Source organism: Rhinatrema bivittatum, chromosome 13 (genome assembly GCF_901001135.1).
Source record: "Rhinatrema bivittatum chromosome 13, aRhiBiv1.1, whole genome shotgun sequence".
Lineage (NCBI taxonomy): Eukaryota > Metazoa > Chordata > Amphibia > Gymnophiona > Rhinatrematidae > Rhinatrema > Rhinatrema bivittatum.
The window spans coordinates 55,675,253-55,692,150 of NC_042627.1; positions in this window are offsets into that span (position 1 = coordinate 55,675,253).

Genomic DNA, 16,898 nt, shown 5'->3' on the forward strand with positions numbered 1-16,898 from the left:
GGTACCATCTCATTTTAAACCAGTCCATTTAACTCATCTGGAATTTATCATTTTGCACTCTTCCCTGACTCACCTCAGGTATATCAAGAGGATTTTGAGACTATAATTTTTATCTGTGATTATGCAATGTCAGCATTAATTCTTCTTACTGGATGATTATGTGTGAGCAATTTGGCAAGTTGCCAAACTGAGCTATGTGCTAAGGCCATAATTGAAGTTTAGCATGGTATGTCTTTTTAACGAGCTCATTTTCCATTGCTGAGTTAGGAGACAGAGAAATTGAGAAGTCACTTGCATACTAGTGCTTTAAACAAGCTTATTACATATAATTGGTTGTTATAGAAGAAAATGACAAGTAGTATATCTGTAGATTAATTTCCTTGGATCCTTTTAAGTGGAATATAAGTATAGTTATATAAGTAGTGATTAGTAGCTATGATTTTCACATTGATAGCATTTTCCATTTGACTCATGGGGACCATGAACATAAATTTTTGGCATTAAAGACAATTTAAAACAAGTATCTATTTTTCAGAATTTCAATAGGAATATCTTTTGTGACTATTACTTAAATGTAGCAGGCTTAGCAAAAATGTTTAATGTCAGTTCACATTTGAAAACAAATTAAATCATCATAATATAATCTGATTCTTTTCCATTTTTGAGAAGATGCTAGTATGAAAAACTTGTGAAGCCATTCTCACCTTATAAATCTGATTAAATTAGAGCACTACTGGACTGACCTTCATCAGAAACTCATGGAAACAGAATATTGACATATGTATAGCGTGACATGCAATCTTAGGAAAATCTCAGGTAAGATTTTTAAAAAGATCTTCAAAATGTGAAGATTATTGCTCTACCCAACTAAACCTCTAGCACCTTCCTTTTTAGGTTCATCTAATTCAAAACTGATGTCAGACTTGAATTATATAGCCTGTCACTGACATGTCTTATTTTCATATAGAAAACCAAGGTTAAGTCTAGAATAAACAGTATTGATATGTGGTAAAACCTGCTTCTAGTTTATTCTTATATGCTTAATCTAAAGTCTTCTCTCTTTATAGTGTATGCCAATGATGGAAAACCCATCATTGCAAATTTTCGGTGATTACAAAAAATCACCTCAATACATCTTGCATTCTTATTCCTCCCTTTTTAAAAAAGCATAAATGGGTGAATTTTCAAAGTGTTCCACACATAAAAAGTTTGATCTATGCAGATAAATGACCTTTACTCGCCCATTCCATATTTTATAAAATAAAAAAATGAACTCATATTTTCACTTTCATGCACATATATACAGGTGTAAGAAAGGGATGGCCTAAGGGCATTCTGGAGTGGGGACTGTAGGATTAACACCAGTGACCCTGAACAGGATGTGCACCATGAACCCTTTGAGACCTACTGCTATGCACACAGATTGAGTAAAAGGTGCAGGCCTAAAGTAATGCAGTCATGGGGGCGGATTTTAAGAGCCCTGCTCGCGTAAATCCACCCGGATTTACGTGAGCAGGGCTTGCGCGCCGGTGCGCCTATTTTACATAGGCCTGCCGGCGCACGCAGAGCCCCAGGACTCGCGTAAGTCCCGGGGTTTTCCGAGGGGGGCGTGTCGGGGCGGGGCCGATCGGCGCTGCATTTTCGGGGCGTGTCGGCGGCATTTCGGGGGCGGGCCTGGGGGCATGGTTTCGGCCCAGGGCGGTCCAGGGGCATGGCCGCGCCCTCCGGAACTGCCCCTGGGTTGTGTCTAGGCGCGCCAGCGGCCCGCTGGCGCGCGGGGATTTACTTCTCTCTCTGGGAGGCGTAAATCCCCCAACAAAGGTAGGGGGGGTTTTAGACAGGGCCGGGGGGGTGGGTTAGGTAGAGGAAGGGAGGGGAAGGTGAGGGGAGGGCGTTAGCGAATTCCCTCCGAGGCCGCTCCGATTTCGGAGCGGCCTCGGAGGGAACGGAGGTAGGCTGCGCGGCTCGGCGCGCACTGGCTACACAAAATCGGTAGCCTTGCGCGCGCCGATCCCGGATTTTAGCAGATACGCTCGGCTCCGCGCATATCTACTAAAATCCAGTGTACTTTTGTTTGCGCCTGATGCGCCTACAAAAGTACGCGAGGGCACCCTGTATGAAAATCTACCCCATGGAGTTTTGCAGCCATGTGATGATTTTGACAACTTTATAAGAGATTGTTTTTCACAGAGAGGAGAAAAGACTGTGTTTGTTTTCATAATCAGAGAGTTATCATCACCTCCCAAATGAGAGAAGAACCTTGGACCATGGAACTAGGCCCCACCCTGATGTAGGTTCCAGGGTGGGGCCTAGTTCCACGGCGCACCCTGATTGAACTCATGTTATAAGGAAGTTCCTGGCCTCACTTCCTTGCCTTGGCAATCGGGTCGGTTTGTTCCTGAGATTGCCCTTGCTCATGTTCCTGCTTGCTTGTTCCTAGTCTCGTTCCAGGATCATTCTGTTCCAGTTCCGTTCCTGCTTGTACCTGCTTCCTTGTCTTGCTTGTTCCTGTGTTTGTTGTTCGTCTCCCTGGTCTTACCTCGGACTGACTTTCTGGTAAAGACCTCAGCTTGTTCCTGACCTGCCTGCCTGCCGTTTGCCAAAGACCTCAGCTTGTTCTTGACCTGCCTGCCGCCTGCCAAAGACCTCAGCCTGCTCTTCGACCTTGCTTGACATCTGGATCTTGACCCTTGCTTCATTGACCACTCCTCAGACTGATTCTTGGACTTTGACTGTTGCGTTCATGCCTCTTCTCGCCCCTCGCTCCATCCTCTTTACCTTGGGATCGACTCCCTTCGGATCTGATGGACAGTTGCAGCCACGGCTTCTCTCTGCTTCTTGGTCCCAGTGTCCCTGGGCTGGCTTGACGCTACAGATCCGCCATGTTCCTGATGACGTAAGGGAGCGCACATGCGCTCCAGACTTGTACCAGCAAGGGCGCGAACCTTGGGGGCGTCCCCCCGTAGTGACGTCATCCATTTGCACTTTAAAAGGTCTTTGTTTGCTAACTTCTAACGCGTTAGCAAGGAACTCCAACTGGACTTGCTTCGGCAATCCACGATATTTGCAACAACGATCCGAGTCAGCCCGGGGAATCCGTCCCCACTGCTTGGCCTTTTCAAACTTACCAGGAGTACCCGCTCCATGGGGGTTCCACTCTCTATTCTTGATTTCAGATTGCCAGAATACTCAGACTCCTCATTGCCTGGAAGCGATCATGGAAGTGAACACAGTGAGTTCTATTGTACATAGGAATCTGTACTCGCTCCATGAGGGCCTACATTCCTAAGGCTGTGAAGACTCCCTTCCGTCCAAGACATTATTGCAGGTACGGAGATCGAGAGTTAGATTGGCAAGATTGCAGACAGGGACCGGTACTCGCTCCATGAGGGCCCATGTTTCTAGAATCCTTTACAGACTCTCTTCTATGCTAGCAGCCATTTCATATACAGCTATTGTGAGTTCTTATTACAGGCTGTGTAGAGGAACCAGTGCTCGCCTATGGCTCCTGTTCCTGAATATACTGAAGACTCTCTGTGGCATAGAGACCATTGCAGACATTTACTATTGTGAGTGTACCATCTTGTACCCAGTATACCCTGCCTACTCACTCTTTCTAGTCTCCCTCTACAGCTCAGTGACCCAGAGATTACATTCCAGTATCAGAAGGACTTCTGCCCTGCCGGACACCTCAACTCTGTACTGCCACCTCTGGTGGTCCAGCTTCCAGCTTAATAAAGAACTATTTGTGTTTACTTCATATTCTAGCCTAGCCGGTGGTTTGGTTTTTTTTATTTATTTTTTTTATTTATTTAAGTTTTTTATATACCAACATTCAAGACAATAGTCCCATCATGCTGGTTCACATGAAACAGGAGTGCAAAATAAACTTAAACTTGAACAATAGTGCGGAAAAGCAGTTACATGTAACAAGGAAAAATAGAACTTGGAGTGAGAAGGAAAAAGGAAAGGAAAACCAGCTAATTACATATAATTACATTGTAAGAGGTAGCTAATAGTGATATTGATGGTGATGTGTGTTGATTGTTAGGAGTTAAATAATATTGGAGTTAGGAAAAGCCTGCATGAACAGCCAGGTCTTGAGTCTTTTCTTGAAGGTTGAGAGGATGGGTTCCATTCTAAGATCTGGGGGGATGGAGTTCCATAGGTTCTCCTCCTGGGGGCACTGTCATCTGCCATCGGCCCAGGGATTCACCATTTCCTCCTAGTGGTCGTTCCTTACACTACTATCACTCTGTGGGAACCAACCACTACAGACCACTAACACCGCTCACGGAAGTATTATATAGACAACTACCTTCTCTTTCCTTGGGACTTGCCAGCAGCCTATATATAACAGATTGCTACTCCATATTGGAGGCATGATTGATTGCTATCTCAGTAGCGAAGTACAATATCCTATTGTTAGCTTCTCTCCTCAGAAGAATATCATAGAACAGATTGCCAACTCCTCTTCCCTGGGGAGTTGGTCCATAACAGCTTGCTACCTTCCTTTCTTACAGGAATATCTAACAGTAGTTCGCTACAGATTACTAACTCTGCCCTCCTGGTGGGGTCAGCACTACAGATAGCTAACTCCTCCTTTCTGGAGGAGCAGATCATGACAGATTGCTGCTACTCCTCCTTTCAAGAGAAAAGCAGAATAGTTTGCTAATCCATCCTCCTGGCGGGGTGAGTGACAGCAGATTGCTGACTCCTCCCCCGTGGAGGAGGAGAGCACTAACAGATTGCTACTCCTTCCCTCTGGAGCGTTATACTTGAGCATCCCTCAGCAGCAGGTGCTAGACATCATTGAACTCACTTTGGACTCCAGAATACGTCCTCACCGAGTACCGATGGCGTTCCTCACTAAATTAGCTTCCATCACATTATGTCAGAATTATTTCATATTTCAACATCATTTTTACAAACAGATTCATGGCACTGCCATGGGTGCCACCATAGCTCCAAGTTTAGCCAATTTATACATATCAAATTTTTAAGAACAGAAAGTGTATACGTCTACATGGTTCACACATATTTCACACTGGTCGCGTTACATTGATGATATTTTTATTGTAACTGCTACCTTATTCTTCTATCACATGTTAATGTTTTTAAGTTATTAAGTATTTATTCTGTTGTCACACCTTGTTATTTGTAAACCGGCATGATGCGACTCCCATCGCGAATGCCGGTATATAAGAAATTTAAATAAATAAATAAATAAATAAATAAATTTTCTTTTTATGGCATAACAGCGTTGATACCCTACATCAATTTTTGGACTGGCTTAACACCTTAGATTCAAATTTGGTTTTCTTCATGCAATATCATGATTATTGTATCAATTTTTTGGATATTAAAATTATTAAAAAGGAAAACAGCTTAATCACCACGATCTACAGAAAACTGACTGATAAAAATATGTTACTACATTTCACATCTTTTCACACATATCATTTGAAGAAAAATCTTCCCATAGGACAATTCCTATGACTGCAATGACTTTGTACTACCAGAATGGAATTCGAACTTCAAGCTGATACATTGTCCAGAAAATTACTATTGAGAGATTATCCTTTCAAAGTTATAAAAGCAGCACATAAACATGCTAGTAATGCTGAACAACAATGGCTGTTACTTGATAATTCAGATTCTGCTTCTGAGACTCCTCTAGTATGCACATTATGCTATTCCACCAAAGCCATATTTATTGTAGGACTCATTAAAAAATATTGGCACATCTTGAAAGTTCACCCCATCTTTGGGCATTTTTTGCAGTCTAAACTTGACATCAGTTTGTTGGGCTTATAACACAACACAAGCTAAGTCAAGATACTATTATTATTAATAACATTGTGGATGAAATTCGTGGAAAATTCTTTATCACGTGGAAAATACTTTATTATTTCTCACAAGTACTTTAATATTGCATCACTTAAATTTAAAAATGACTGATGATTAAACATTGTGGCAACAATTGGATGTGCATAGCACACTGAATAATGTGTATTCATTTAACACATTTTGCCCATGTATAATGGTCATTGGCAATTTTGTGCTGATATTTTGCGTTGATAACTAATTATGGTATGTTAGTTTCTTTTTAAACATTGTATTTTTAAACCATCTTAGAAGCGCAGTCCAGATGTATTCCAAGGTGGAAGGAAGGTAAAACGACTACCACTATGGTTGTGAGGTGAAAGAGGCTATTTAAGCCAAAAAAAAACCATCTTTCAAAAATTGGAAAAAAAAAATCCATCTGAAGAAAATAGGAAAAAACATAAGCATTGTCAAGTGTAAAACATTGATAAGACAGGCTAAGAAAGAATGTGAAATGAAGTTGGCTGTAGAGGCAAAAACTCATAATAAAAACTTTTAAAAATATATCTGCAGCAGGAAACCTGCGAGGGAGTCAATTGGACTGTAGATGACTGAGGGGTTAAAGGGGCTCTTAGGAAAGATAAGGCCATTGAAGAAAGACTAAATACATTCTTTGCTTCTGTGTTTACTAATGATGTTGGGGAGAAACCGGTTCCAGAGATGATTTTCAGGGGTAATGAGTTAGATAAACTGAACCAAATCACTGTGAATCTGGAAGATGTAGTAGACCAGATTGACAAACTAAAGAGTAGCAAATCACCTTGACCAGATGGGTTGTACCCAGGGTTCTGAAGGAACTAAAAAATGAAATTTCAGATTTATTAGTTATAATTTGTAACCTATCATTAAAATCATCCATTGTACCTGAAGACTGGAGAGTTGGCAATGTAACCCCAATATTTAAAAAGGGCTCCAGGGGTGATCCGTGAAACTATAGACCAGTGAGCCTGACTTCAGTGCTGGGAAAAATAATGGAATGTATTCTAAAGATCAAAATCACAGAGCACATGGAAAGACCTGATTTAATGGAACATAGTCAGCATGGGTTTACCCAATGGAAGTCTTGCCTCACAAATCTGCTTCATTTTTTTGAAGGAGTTAATAAACATGTGGATAAAGGTGAACTGGTAGATATGGTGTATTTGGATTTTCAGAAGGCATTTGACAAAGTCCTTCATGAAAGGCTTCTAAAAAATCTAAAAGTCATGGGATAGAAGGCAATGTCATTTCATGGATTACAAACTGATTAAAAGACAGAAAACAGAGGGTAGGATTAAATGGTCAATTTTGTAAGTGGAAAAGTGTAAAGAGTGGGGTGCCTCAGGGATCTGTACTTGGACCAGTGCTTTTCAATATATATATATATAAATGATCTGGAAAGAAATACAGCGAGTGAGATAATCAAATTTGCGGATGATACAAAATTATTCAGAGTAGTTAAACCACAAGCAGATTTGATAAATGGCAGGAGGACCTTGTGAGACTGGAAGATTGGGCATCCAAATGGCAGATGAAATTTAATGTGGACAAGTGCAAGGTGTTACATATAGGGAAAAATAACCCTTGCTGTAGTTACACAATGTTAGGTTCCATATTAGGTGCTACCACCCAGGAAAAAGATCTAGAAGTCATAGTGGATAATATCAGAGCCAGTGGAAGGGGATTAGGCACCTTAGGCACCTTCTGCCTTGTGCCTGCCCCCCTCCCCAGTCACGCCGCCACCCCCATTAGGGGACACGAGCCATGTGGGACCGCGAGCGGTGATACTGCGGCAGTAAAGAGGAGTGGAGATTTGGAGGGCTGCCCGCCGAATCTCCACTCCTCTTTGCTATCGGTATCTGGAAGTTTTGAGAGGGGAAGACTATTAGACTATCACACACATTCACGTCCAGCATAAATAGCCACTGAGTGGAGTTGTCTCCACAGTGGAATTCTCGTTGTTCGATAGAATCAGCCTGTGAGCCGAGCCATCCGAACCACAGCCATGGTGAGGAGTGTTGCGCTGGGGCTGCAGAGTGGAAACGGGGCTGTAGGATCTGCTATTTACGTGGCAGCGCGAGGAAGGGACCCCACAAACTGACGGGACCCTGAGAGGTGAGAGGTGGTTTGGGAGAGTTTCAGGGACGCATAAATGGGGGTCGGTTCTCGGGCTCTGTCCTCCTTGGTTGAGACATTTTTTTTTCTTTTTGCGGTCTAAGAGATGTGCAAAGCTGCTGAGCACCAGTTTATTGCTGGAGGTCAATTTGCAGGCCCTGACATTGCAAACTCTTTGGAGTGTGAGGTAGATGAGTTGGGAGGTGCTGGCCAACCCTCTAGCCTGCAGGACTGAGAGGTTACACGTCTTGAGGAGGCTTGTTGGAGAGATTGTGAGTCAGGGAGAGATCCTACTGCTTTGAGAGGCCAGAACGTGCTCGTCTTTCCTTATTTTAAAGGGTTTTTGGTTTGCTCCCAGGCCACGGGGAAGAATAGCTGCCCTCCGAAATGACCAAAGAGTTTCATGCAATCTATAAAGTCTGATAAACAGCCAGTTCCATAAGAATAATGCATGCAATTTTAACATATAAAGTAATACATAGAAAAGTCTGGTACAGCACAGTTTCTGTCCATCGGTGATCGTGTGACCTAAACATATTTTATATGAGGCATGCACAGTAATCATCTTAATGCTGTGGTAATTGTCAGGCAAGAACCCAAAGTGCCTGTCAATAAAGAAATTCCTCTGTAATTTATACCACTATTTGTCTACAAGCTTGCCAAGCTAGGCTCATAAATATAAAGCCAACAAGGGCAGAACTCAGTTACCATTCTGTGCATGGTGAGATGAAAATCTAGGAGCTGTAGCATCTTAGAACTTATGCTAATCAGCTGAACTTACTTAAGGGCCTGTTCATGAAGGGTATTTTTCACTATTTTGTGCCTATGAGAAAAATGCTGAGTACAGAGGTGCCTTAGGATCAATTTTCTGAATTCCCCAGTGGACATATTTCTCCATGGGAGAACACCACTGACCAGTGACAAGGAAGAGTGGGGTGAGTGTAAATTTGGAGACTGTATCCACAATTGCACCGGGGGCCCAGGAGGTTACACCTCCCCCTACTGGATGAACCCCAGTCTCTCCATGGACTCTTGTGAGGCAGATATGAGAAAAGGTCCAGGATATCAAAGAGCTGCTTAGAAAACCTTGTGACACCCCCCCCCCCCCCTAATTTTAATGCACCCATGAAAGGGGGGGGGTTCATTAGGAACCAAAATCTAGGTGCCTGATGAAACCAGACTCTTAAATTTAGGTGCTTAGCCCTAATCGATTTTCAAAGGCACCTAAACCCTTTGAAAATTGCCCTCCCCTCCCCCCCCCCAACCTCTAGCTATACTGAAAAGCTGAAGGGACTCATACCGGTTGCACCATGCTGCTAACCACTTTGGAAATTATTATTTTATTCTGCAAAACAATAAGACAGGATGCTAAATTGATCACTAGGGACAAAAGAACTAGCAGAAGACATTTTCTTTTGGAATTACAGTATATGTGATGTGAAGATGAGCTTATATCGAGAAAGGGGGGATACAGCTAAGGTGAGAGTCTAAGAACTTTGAGGTAGATTTTAAAAGGGTTACGCGCATAAGTTATGCGCGTAACCCTTTCAAAACCCCTCTGCGCGCGCCGAGCCTATTTTGCATAGGCTCGGCGTCGCACGCAAGCCCCGGGACACATGTAAGTCTCGGGGCTTTGCTAGGGGGGGCGTGTTGGGGGCATGTCGGGGGGTGGCGTGACGTTCAGGGCGTTCCGGGGGTGTGTGTCGGGGATGTGGTGCCGGCCTGGGGGCGTTTCGGGGGCATGGCCGAGGCCTCCGAAATCACTCCCGGGCCGGGGAATCGCGCGGCGGTGGCCAAGTGGCGGGTGCGAGTTACGCCTGCCTGGAGCAGGCGTAACTTTCACGATAAAGGTAGGGAGGGGGGGTGTAGATAGGGCTGGGGGGGTGGGTTAGGTAGGGGAAGGGAGGGGAAGGTGGGGGGAGGCCGAAGGAAAGTTCCCTCCGAGGCCACTCCGATTTTGGAGCGGCCTCGGAGGGAACGGGCAGCGCGCGCAGGGCTCGGCGCATGCAAGGTGCACAAATGTGCACCCCCTTGCGCATGCCAACCCCAGATTTTATAAGATACGCGCGTATCTTATAAAATCCGGCTTACTTTTGTTTGCGCCTGGTGCGCGAACAAAAGTACGCGCGGGCGTACATTTATAAAATCTACCCCTCAATGTACTTACAAAGAAATGCCACTTAAGAAATTGAGGAATGACTGATTGTGATTTTAGCCTCAAGCTTGCCCAGATTCTTTTGTGTTGCTCTAGTGTTTTGAGTACAAAAAAATAAACTGAAGCTTTAACTTTAAACTAGTTTTGATGTTCTAAACCATTTTTTAACACACATATTTTGTCTGACTGTGAATGTGATATTCGGTTTGCTAATAATGGCTCTATATTTCTTTTAGGTAAATAGTTTGTAACAATAGTTTCGGCTGAACATAGCTCATTCTTCTGCTTCTGTTGCCAGAGAATGTGGTTCGTGCAGTTAGTATAGCTGTGTTTAAAAAAGGATTGGATAAGTTCTTGGAGGAGAAGTCCATTACCTGCTATTAAGTTCACTTAGAGAATAGCCACTGCCATTAGCAATGGTTACATGGAATAGACTTAGTTTTTGGGTACTTGCCAGGTTCTTATGGCCTGGATTGGCCACTGTTGGAAACAGGATGCTGGGCTTGATGGACCCTTGGTCTGACCCAGTATGGCATTTTCTTATGTTCTTATGTTCCTGCAAAATCATTACATGGTTAAAATATATAACAACCTTAAATGGGGAAAGGTGGATTGATTGGCTCGGTCTGTCTATGTGCTCTGGCAAAATCTTAGGCCTAGTGAATGGAAAGAGAGAAACCTGAGCTAATAGAAATGGTGTATTGAGTTTCAGCAGAGATAATTCTATCTTGTTTTGCAATCCCTTGAAAGAGAAGGAACTCCTAGATGAACATTTGTGACCAGACAAAATGTTCTAAGGGATATAATAATAGGCTGCAAAACTGCCACAGTATAATGTAAGCCCATAGTATAGCAAAATACTGCCTATAGGGACTGATGTACCAGAGGGCTATAAGATTCCTCAAATATGCATCGATTTTTCTAAACTCATCTCACCATAAATCTGCAGCATTATCATACTTGTGCTTAAAAATCGAGAGGGCTATTTTTATAATCCTGCTGTGCTTAATGGCCTGTGGATACTTTGTAACCGTGAGCCTGGAAGTTACTTTTCGAAGGGAAATGCTCTGTGAACTTTCCTTTAAAATTCCCATGGCAAGATGGTGCCGTGGAGATACTTTACCCCACATACTTTGCAGGTGCGTGGAGATTTCAAAATTAAATCCCCACACACAACTTCTCCAGGGTCTGTCTTAGCCCCCATCCCCCGGTGCCATCCTTTTTCCCCCATATAGACAAGGGGAGAGGAAATTTCAAAGGTGAATTTTTTTTTTTATGTGGGTAAACACATCCATTTACCTGTGGAAATCTCTTTGAAAACTAAATATGCAACAATTAGGCGCCATACAAGGTGAATTTTAAAAGCCCGGTGCGTGCCAAAACTGGGAGAATCGAGAGTATGCCTGGCTGGCATGCACCGAGAGGATTTTAAAAGCCACCCATGTACGCCGTGTGTCTCCCGGTATGCGCACAACTTTACTACTGCTATGGATGGCCTGTAAGTAATAAAATAAAAAAATCAGGGCAAGTCAGTGGGGTATTAAGGATTGGTGTTAACAGGGTGAAAGGGAGGCTCCATAACTAGGGGGGGTAGGAAGTCTTATCTGGGGCAAACTATGGACTAACTGGGGGGACTAAAATCCCCCCACTGACGTGGTAGAGGCAGCATTTGTGTTACGAGCGCGCGCGCGGTCATCTCGGGCAGGTGGTGAGCCCTTGGGCCACGGCAGGACCCCAGGAGGAGCCCAGGGCCACACCGTGGGAGGTGAGCTGAGCAGGCATGGTGAGCCAGGCAGGCAGGAACAGAAGCAGGGAGTCCGACCCTCAGCCGGACCTGCATGCCCATGGTAGCCAACACGGGGAAGTTGACTAATGAACGGTCCTCCGACTGTTCCCGGCCCTTTCGGACCTGCCGCAGGGAACGGCAATGGGCAGCAGGCCGGACAGAGGCGAGGGCAGACAGAGTCCTTAAACAGACGACATCAGACGGGGCAGAAGCAGGCTGAAGCAAGACGGAGACATCAGGGCAAGGGCTGAAGCGAGACACTAGAAGAATCCCGGCGAGTAGGAACTCCGATGCTGGGATACTCACATCCGAAGCCCCCTCGGCTGGCAGAGGAAGACATCAGGGTACGGGCTGAAGCAGACACTGGAGACAAGGCTGGACGGGAACATTGCACTGTCCATCAGGGCGCCCTACTCAGCCCACCCGTGGGACTGAGTCACGGACCACCCTGTCCCAGACGCGCCCTACACAGCCCTGGGAGGCTGGTCACGGACCACGCTGAGAAGGAGGGCGCGGGGAAGACCCAGGCAAACAGGACTCCGATGCTGGGAAACTCACATCCGAAGCCCTTACGGCTGGCAGGCACAGGAACAAACATCTAGGCAGGGTCAGAGACAGACATCAAGGCAGAGACACTGGACATCAGGAACATCAAGCAGAGACAGGACAAGGCGCCATCAAACATGGAGGACCTGGATCGGCTAGGTTACAGGCGACTGGAATGCTCAGATCCAAGGCACAGACACAGTGAACAGAAAGTCCTTAAATACTGGAGGTAGAAGGCAACTCCCTGGGAGGAGCTTGCCAGGACCGCCCACCGCTGGTCCTATAACTAGGGTAGAGAGCTGCGGGCCAGCCCCTAGGGAAGGGCGTCGCCCAACAGGAAGTCCAAACACTGAGGCTGCAAGCCACAGGCACAGCTAGGCCTCTCAGGCCCTGGAGCAAGTCCTGGATGATGCGCAGGCGAGGCCCAGGCTTCAGAGCGGCCTCTGGAGGAAGGTAAGAGACCTCCTGCAGCGCAGCAGCAGGGGGGATCGCAACAATTTGTGCACACGTGTGTGTGCGTCCATATAAAATTGTGCGCGTGTACGTGCATACAGCCTATTCTATACAGTGCGTACATATATGCGCGTCTATTATAAAATGGCCTCATCCTTTGCCGCGAGCTGTCATACGCACGTATATTGTGCGCTGGTATCAAAGTTACTGTCTAAATGCAACGCAACATCACTTATCGCAGTGAAAGTGTTAATTGTACCTTAAACTGATTAGGAAGGATCTGCCAAATATTCCCTAAGAAAAGTGTGAAAGTTAAGGCCTTTTCTCTGGAAAGTTTGTCAGCGTTGTGAGGAGGGACGGGAGAACTACTGGATTCTGGAGGATTAAGTAATAGTGAGAGAAAATCAGTTGTTGGCAGTTGTGTGTCTCGATCCCTTCATCTGTGACTTCTTTATTCGTGTTACAGCATGTGTGTGAGTGGCAGAGTATTATTTTTAGTATATGGTAGTTGTGTTTTTTGCTTTGTGTAGCAGGGTTTGGAGAGTGCAGAAGAGTAAGTGTAAAAGGAGCATGATTCTGGCAGAGAGGAAGAGAGAGGAGTGGGAGGAGACATCAGGCAGGAAGGAAGATATATACTAGTCTGACTAGTCTGACTTTAAAGCAGCACACATTGGTAGCGAAAACAACAACAAATAACCCCAGGCCTGGGGGACAATTTACAAAATGGTAAATATTTTCTCTGAAAACAGTCAGCACTGCGGGATGTTTTTCTTGTGATGCCCGCTCATTTAAATAATTTACCAATTGGAATGGCAGCATTTTTCTTCCAAAAAAGCCCACGTGGAATTTTGAACTTTATCACCAAAAAACCCCCCAACAACCTAAGTACACCTCCCATCGGCTAATGCTGAATCACTAATAACAGATTTGCATGGTTTTTCAGCTCATTAGCAACTTAATATTTTTTGCAAACAGCATCACAAATACTAAATCATATATTTAGAAAAGCAAAGAGCATACACAAAATTTTGCAAACATTCTCTATTTGGCATTTAAATGAATGAAATTGCATTTGTGAAGCATTTGTTGGCTTCATACATTGGCCTCCTGGCCACAAATCCAAAATGTGCACTTTAGCAGCAAAAAAAAAAATGACATGCTGATGCAGAAATTCGCAGAGTAGCGTGGCTTGCTGTTTGAGAAACTGACAGCAAAGAGATTCATGGCCTTCAAGGGCAACGTTTGGAAGGATATTGCCAGGTGCATTAGCAATTTGGAGGGTCTCCAAGAGAACAGCAGACAACTGCAAGTGCTTAAGAGGAAATAATGCTTTTGTGGCAAAACTCACTTTTTTGACCTGAAAAAGCGCTGTGGTCCATTCGTACATTGGTCCTATAATATCTGCTTTAGTAGTTTTTCAATAGCAACTATTTTCAGTCAATTAGAGAGCCCAACTGACTTTATGAATCATATTTGTATTCCTTTGTTGACTTCCAAATCATTGGAAAACCTGTCTATAGTTATTGATTTAGAAGAATGTAGGAACAAATTGCTATAGATCTGTGATTTCATATGCATTATAGAAAAAAGAATAAATGTAACTCGTTTCTTTTGTTTGTCTCAGCAAGGGCTAAAATAACAATTAGGCCCTTGAAAGTTAGATTTCATTCAGTAATTTTTGTGAATGTACATGAATATTGTTTGCGCTGAAACTGGTTTTTATCTTTCCAAAATATTAACAGCAAATTGTAATTAATGTACCAGAGAAATGATACTGAACAGGTTAAAAAACTTTCCTCACTGTAAATTAGGTGATTTTTTTTTTATAGCTTACCTTTTCCAGAGTACAAACATTTGTAACATATACCACTTCTTTGATTATCAATACAAAATTATGCATCTTTACTTTCAATAAACACAGGGATGGTAACTTTCAAAGGGGCACGCAGGCACACACTACTGCATGTGCATTGGAATGCGCCCAGGGCTGCAGTGAATTTATAACATATGCGGGCATGCACATGTATGTTGTAAAATAGCCTTGGCACGCGCGTGTGCGTAATTTTGCGAGTAGGCACGCCCGACCATGCAAATTGAGTTTTGGCCACATAAGTCAAGAAATTTTATAACTGGCACATGTCCTCACCAAAACCAGTTTTACCAGTTCGCACACCAGTTTTCCCCACTGTAGAGCTAGGGCCTCCAAACCCTACTGATTTAATAGCCTGCACGGCTCCAGTTACCCGAGATCTTTTAAACCCATCAGAAATGGCTTTTCTTTTTGTTTTATAAACTTATACCTCCTCCATGGCAGAAGAAAATACAAAAGAGCTGTATGCCATTGGTGCACGGAGCAAGAGAGGGCCCTTGGGGTGATGGTGTCTGATGATCTCAAGGCAGTGAAGCAATGTGAGAAGGCGAAATCTAAAGCCAGAAGAATGCTGGGCTGCATAGAGAGAGGAATAACCAGTAAGAAAAAGAAGGTGATAGTCTCCTTGTCTAGGTCCTTGGTGACACCTCACCTGGAGTACTGTGTTCAGTTCTGGAGACCGAATCTCAAAAGGGACAGAAAGGAGGATGGAGGCTGTCCAGAGAAGGGCGACCAAAATGCTGCAGGGATCTCCATTAAATGACTTATGAGGAGAGGCTGAAGAATCTAAATATATGTACCCTGGAAGAGAGGATGTGCAGGGGAGATTTGATACTGACCTTCAGATCCCTGAAACATTTTAATGATGCATAATTGACAAACCTTTTCCATTGGAAAGAAATCAGTAGAACTAGGGGGTCATGAAATAAAACTCCAAGGAGGATTACGCAGAACCAATGTCAGGAAATATTTCTTCATGGAGGGTGGTGGATGCCTGGAATGCCTTTCTGAAGGAGATGGTGAAGACAAAAACAGTGAATGATTTCAAAGGGGCATGGGATAAACACTGTGGATCCCTAAAGACTAGAGGATGGAAATGAAGAAAAGAGTTCATGGGGGTAACTTGCTGGTGTGGTGGTTACTAGTACTACCCTTAACCAATAAGCCTTCATACTGTTGATACAACTCATTATTGCTCTCTGCTTGAATGGCAGGGGGAAAAGGGGAATTGGAATTAAATAGCAACCAACATGGGCCCTGTCTTTTACGGTCTGGGAAACTGATAAGTATTTGGGTAACCTGCATGGTGCAGCAGATACTACCATAAGCTTGCTGGGCAGACTGGATGAACCATTTGGTCATTTTCTGCCATCATTTCTATGTTTCTATGTTTAAAGTTACGCAGCACTAGACCTGGGAGCGCGCCCAGGCATGTAGGTAATTGTGCGCACATCTCTTGGCCCTGCCCCTGAATGCCCATGCCCCGCCCACACCACACCCCTTTATGATTCTGAGTGAGAAGTAGGCAGCTTTTAAAATATGGTGGGTGCTCATCTCTTGGCTGCACCGGGCTTTTAAAATTCACCTTACAATGTCTATATGTATTCATGAACTAATGAAAAAACTTATTAGAAGTAGTCAGTGCTGGAAGATAATAAAAGATTTCCCTCTCCTTTCTTCTCATTAAGTTTAACACAGGACAACGTTTACTCCATATCTCCATACCAGTCTAAGACAGCAATGATCTCTGCAGAAAGTGCTGCTGTGATGGTTGATAGATTTTAATAATGAACGATGATAAAAGAAGACAGTAAAAAGATACAATGATTGCCAATTAAAATGTTTTTATGCCCTCTCCCCGCTTCTCCACTGGCATATTATCCAGGCTTCCACAGGGTCATCATAGATTTAAACTCATATGCAATGGCTAACTCTCTATCAGAGAACATCACAGTCATGCTGAGAGAAAGTTGTGAGATCATGCATTTAGGTAGCAAACAGCATTCATTTAGATATCCTTCAAAAATGTTTTCTGCTTGATTTGGAGTTCTGATTATGATCAGAACTTTATGCATATCACAGTGGCATAGCTGCCAGTGAATGGGCCC